This window comes from Mauremys reevesii, linkage group 1 (assembly GCF_016161935.1).
Source record: "Mauremys reevesii isolate NIE-2019 linkage group 1, ASM1616193v1, whole genome shotgun sequence".
Lineage (NCBI taxonomy): Eukaryota > Metazoa > Chordata > Testudines > Geoemydidae > Mauremys > Mauremys reevesii.
In genome coordinates this window covers 56712462-56718461 of record NC_052623.1, presented here as the reverse complement: position 1 = coordinate 56718461, position 6000 = coordinate 56712462, and positions in this window count along the sequence as shown.

Below are 6000 nucleotides of genomic sequence, written 5' to 3'. Positions count from 1 at the left end.
ATCTATGATTTGATGAATATTGATTTTTTTGCCCTATGGCAATATTTGACAAAACCTGAAGTAAAGGAAACGGCTCAGGTGAATTTGATAAACAGTTTGGAGAATCTTCACAAACACACAGGAAGTAGCTGCCCATTCATATTCCTTTTCCACAATACCATAAATGAAGTTCAGGAAGTAGTAAAGGCAGGGAACTATATTGGTTCTTGAACCAATGTCAGCTGAAACTGAGAAACATAAATATTTCAGCCAGGCCAAGCAACCAGCCGGGAAGGAATTTCTTATAACACATACTTCAGCCAGTGATGGCTACAAGAAATGGAAACCTAATAACTGGAGAACATTACCATTATCTATCTTATCCAAGGGGGTTTTAAAGCATCAATGCCATAGGTCACTAAGTTGTGAACACCATCAAGTAAAAAGCTGGAAAAAAATCCCACAGTAGATATTCTCTATCTCCCCGTGGTTTCTGGTTTGAAGGTGTGGGTTGTTTTTCTGAGGGAGAAGCAGGGAAGGCAAGACTTAATAACACCAGCCTTACATTTCAGTCTCACCTCAGTTATCTTGGGCTCAGTCAGATCTCTTTGGACAAGTGGTTCTTCAGCTCAGGGACCACTATCAGTGTGCTGTCCTCACTGCTTGAGAATCTTATCCTGGATTTCTTCAGCTGCATTTGCCCTGTGGAGGAACAGCTGTCTCCGTTGGTAACAAATAATGATAGGTAGCTGGGCCTTAACCTCTTACCAGCCTTGTAGATTAAGACCATGATTTTGAATTGGGTCAGAAACACAGAATCTGTGGAGCACTGGTAAGATTTGATCATGACAAATTTGATGGAGTTCATTCAGATTTATACCATTGTAACTGAGAGTAGAATTTAGCTCAAAAACTATAATCAGAAATTGTAATACTTCATTCTTGAATAGCCAGTAAATGACAACTGATGCAGAAGGGTACTTAAAAAAACTGAACAACAAAAATCTTCAATAAGCCAAAGCTGAACCAGCGCAGTGTAGAAAAATGCTCTATCAAGTTCTGGAACCTCAAGAAACCCAATAACTCAAGTCATCTTGAGTTCCTGAAATGGTTGATGGTTCATCTTAATTCCCTGCCAAATATTGTGTCCTTTCCATTCCTGCCATCTCCTCTGAGTCTAACAAGAAAAGTGCCACAAAAAAAGTAGTAAAATGGTAAGTTTTAGTTCATTACTGTTTTGAACCGGCTTCTGATCCAGAGGGGACAGGCTCCATGTTCCATTATCGGTATCTTGAGCCATTCAGTCTGGCCACTATTTACATTAACACAATTTACTCTGATAATTACTAACTTGTTGGCTTGAGCCTTGTTTTTTTTGCTGCTGCTGCCCTAACTTTTTTTTTTTTTAAGGTCTCTTTACACCTCTAGAACATTCTTCTATGGTCTTCTGAGATCCTTGTACATCATTCCACCACTGATGATTTCCCTTTTTTCCTTTGCTCCTTAGCTCCCCCACCACTCAACCTGTCCCACTGCCTCTCTTATTGTGCCTTCTTCTTCTGTCTCTTTAGCTTTGTATTTTAGCCTTCAAAAGCTGCAGCAGAAGTTGTGAAACAAAGGTGGTTCCAATCTCCTCGCTATGAGAGAATAGAGAACCCAGCGATTCACTATGACTATAAGCACAGTAGTGCTGAGCCTGTTGAGATGTTGTACGAGTTGGCAACTGCTTCACTTTGCAAAACGTCCTGTCTTTCTTTTAGGAACTGGCTTCTCAAGTCACAAGCACGAAGAACAGATTGATGTGTCTAGGACAGAATGTGTTTGTTGGGAACAAATGTTTTATTGTGACAATTTTAAAAAGGCTATATTTATTTGAAGATTGCTGCTAGTTAAAAGTTATATGGTGTACGTACCTGATCAGGGCCTTGTTGTTTTAAGTATGCAGAGGGAGATAAAGTGCCTGCTCTCAAGAGTTTACAATCTACTGTAACCAGAACACTTTAGTTCACATTATTGTATGGGGGTTGTATTTAGTTTATATCCTAAAAGTAAAGAAAACAGAGCATTCTCTAGAAGATACCCTGCTACATTTACTCTCTGTGTCTCCTATACAGCTTCCAATCTAAAAAGACAAAATACAGACATAAGAGTAAGGGAAGAATTGTTACATAGTTTTAGGGCTTGTGGGAAATGCTAGGTGTTGAGGAAGAATTTGAAGGAGAAGGTTACATGACATGTAGGATCAGGGAGTATGTTCCATACATAGGGGGCAGCATGGGAGAAGCCAAGAACTTGGGTGGGAAAGGACAAGGCATGGAGAAAGGTGGGATTAGGAGAGCTCAGGATTTGAACAGGAGAGTGAAAGATGATGAGTGATGACGTGTAGGTTGGAGCAGAGCTGTGCAGAGCCTGAATGTGAGAACAAAGATTTTCAAATTGACACAGAAGGGGATCTGGAGCCAATGAAGGAACTCAAAGTAGGAAGGGGTGATACAAACAAGGGCTGTGATAGCATATTAACTATATTCATGAGGTGTGCTATTCAGTTGCTTTCCTGGGGATTGAGGCAATGCATATCCTCTCATTGTGATAAAGTGACTACATCAGGTGTGCTGTATAATCTGAACTGTAACTGTGCATGCAACTAAGTGATTGGGCAACAAAATGGCAAATGAAATTTAATGTGGATAAATGTAAAGTAATGCACATAAAAAAAAAAATAACCCTATACATACATACATGATGGGGGCTAATTTAGCTACAACGAGTCAAAAGAAAGATCTTTGAGTTATCGTTGTTCTCTCTGAAGATGTCTACGCAGTGTGTGCAGAGCAAAAAAAAAAAAAAACAGGATGTTAGGAATAAAAAAAGAGGAGAGAAAGAGAGAGATATTATATTATATATATATTATATAAATATAAATCCCCTCCACATCCACACTGTGTGGACTGTGTATGTGGTCAAAATCAAAAAAAAAAAAAGAAACTAGAGAAAAAGAGAAAAAAAAAGAAAAAAATGTTTAGGGGTTTAGAGAGGGAGAGGGGTCCCAAAAAGATTAAGAGAGGGCTAGGACTTTTCAGTTTGGAAAGAGAAGACTAAGAGGGAGGGGGTAGAGGTATATAAAAATGATGTTGGATGAGTGGATAAGGAAAAGTTATTTATTTATTTATTCCCAACATACAAGAGGGTCAAGAACTCACCAAATGAAACTAAAAACAAATAAAAAAAAAAAAAAAGGAAGTCTCTTCACACTTCTTTTCACAAAAACTCTTGTGGAACTCCTGAGGAGGGAGGGGTGAAGGGAGGACTATAAAAAATGTAAAAGGGGACTGGGAAAAATTGTGAAATGGCTGTTAGCCAGGATGGGTAAGAATGGTATCCTAGCCTCTGTCTGGTCAGAGGATGGAGATGGATGGCAGGAGAGAGACTTGATCATTGCCTGTAGGTTTTCTCTCTCCAGGGCACCTGGCATTGGCCACTGTCGGTAGACAGATACTGGGCTAGATGGACCTTTGGTCTGACCCGGTACGGCCTTTCTTATGTTCTTATGCAAGAAACATGCTCACTGTGACAGATATTACAGTCCCACACCGTATCTTTGGGTACCATTGTAATAATGATTTGTGTATGATTGCGTTCTATTGCATGGGCGAGGTTTGCCACAGCTCCTACAGGAACTAAAAATAGTGGGGTCTGAGGAAGGTGAGTCAATAAGACTGTAAACAATTCAATCCCCCTGGGATGGTCTGTGTACACTTATTCAAACTGGGTTTTCTGGAGATCGAGAGAGAGAGAGATGGATATAAAGGCTGAGTTTAAACAGATCAAAGTCTTCTGTTTAGCTTAGCAAATGAACCGGAGCTCTGGTCCTAAAGCGTCCCCAAACCCTTGCTGAAGAACTGGAAGGAACACTGGCCTCCCAGACTCCTCATGTGGAAGGGTCAGAAGGGAGTAGGACATGGGTCCCTGCCCTGAGACAGATGACAGCTGGAGGCCTCTCACCTGACTGAGCACTCCAGGAGTGGACCATGGAGGGAAGATACAACAGGTGCACCTAGTTAGCTCCACTGTTTCACTAAATCAATTTTTAAATCAGTTTAGTTAAATCTGTGCAAGGCTTGTGTGGACACATTTTAATTTGTTTACAACTGGCTTATATCAATTTAGCTTAAAGTCAGTAAAGTAAACAACCCTGCTGCTATAGAACACTGCAGCACCTTTTCTTTACTTCTGCGATGTAATGTTTTAAGTATATAAATCTTTCAGATAAACAGTATTATGGGTGTAAAGGCTCATGTAGCACCTAGGTACTATGGTGACAGCCACTTTATAAATGTTTATAACAGATTTTTTAATAATAGCATCTGTTCAACCACTCTTCTATCAAGAAGCCTCCAAGTAGGTGATGGAAGACAACAATAGTAGGGAAGTGGCAGAAGCCTTGATGTGTAGGACCAGGCAGGGAAGCTGAAGCTGTCCTAGAATTGGATTGTTCTATTATCTCCCCATCCCTACTGCAAACTTTTTATTATGGAGCTATAATTCCATTTGTGGGGGTAGGGGGAGGGATGTTCTAATGCCTACCCAAATCACCTAGCTTTGCTGCTATGTTTTACCACATAGACAGTTTATAATGAAAAAGTTGGCAGATGGAATAAACTGACCAACATTTGGCAGGATCTTTAATCATCCGTGCAGACAGATTTTAGAGGTTTGGGCCCTAATTCAATTCAACTGGAACCCCTCAGTGCAACTGTAGCTCTAGATTTAGCCAGTGCCTGTTATGTACTATCAGTAAGGCTACAATTTAGTCATGGGTATTTTTAGTAAGTCATGGACAATAAACAAAAATTCACAGCCCGTGACCTGTCTATGACTTGAACTATATACCCCTGACTAAATCTTAGCTGGGGGGAGGGGTGCTGTTTAGGGTAGGGGGGAGCAGGGGACCACTGCTGGCAGGGGGGAAAGGGGCCAGCAGCACTAGCTGCTGGGTGCCACTGAGCAGCAACTGCTTCCGCCGCCGCCGGGCCACCGCCGCCCCCAGGCAGCCCACACACCGCTGCTCCCGTTGCCCTCGGGACAGCTCCTCAGCCAGTCCCCAGGGCCAGCCACACGAGTTGCTGCTCAGGCAGTCCCTGGGTCCAGCTACCTGGGGCTGCCCGCTGGCTGCGGCTGCGGGACTGCCCAAGCGGTTGGCTGAGGAGCCGCTCCAGCAGCAACCGGAGTGGCTGTCCCTGGGCCACCTGAGCAGCTGGCCCCTGGGGTCATCCACACTGACTGCTGCAGAAGTCTCAAAATCTGTGACTTCCGTGACCTCCGTGACAGACACAGAGCCCTAATTATCAGTGCCTAGAGCCCTAAATTCACAAGTACCAGTTATTTCTAGGGACTTCAGTTGCCGATATCTGTAGCCCTAGAGATCACTGGTGGCCGTCATTTCTCTTTCACTCTATGTATCACTGCTTATATAATATGCTTTGTTACAAGCTGTTACACTGGGGGCAAATGATTATTTAAATATTTAATAGCTAATATCTAGTATTACTAGGGTGACCAGACAGCAAGTGTGAAATTGGGGCAAGAGGTGGGGGGTAATAGGCACCTATATAAGACAAAGCCCCAAATATCGGGACTGTCCCTATAAAATCCAGACATCTGGTCACCCTAAGTATTACAGATAATATTAGCAGCTATCTCACTTATCTGTTTACAAATTATGATCTTCTCTGGACAATTTAATCTCTTAAATTGATGTAACAATCCAAAACTCCCTTACAAATGTGCTTTGATGTTATTTACAACATATTTTTCATTAAAAGGGCAAAAGGAAGACCCTGAGAGCCTCATGCACACAGCAGTAGAGGTAGGATCTCCAGTGCTCCGGCAGTGGAGAAGAAAAGCCTTATGCCTGCATTAAGCATAATGCCTCCAGGGCTCCTGGGGTGAAGAGGAGCAGTACTGCTGTCAATACTAGCTGGCCCCGACCCCTTGCGCTTTTGACTCCTAGACGGCTGTGCT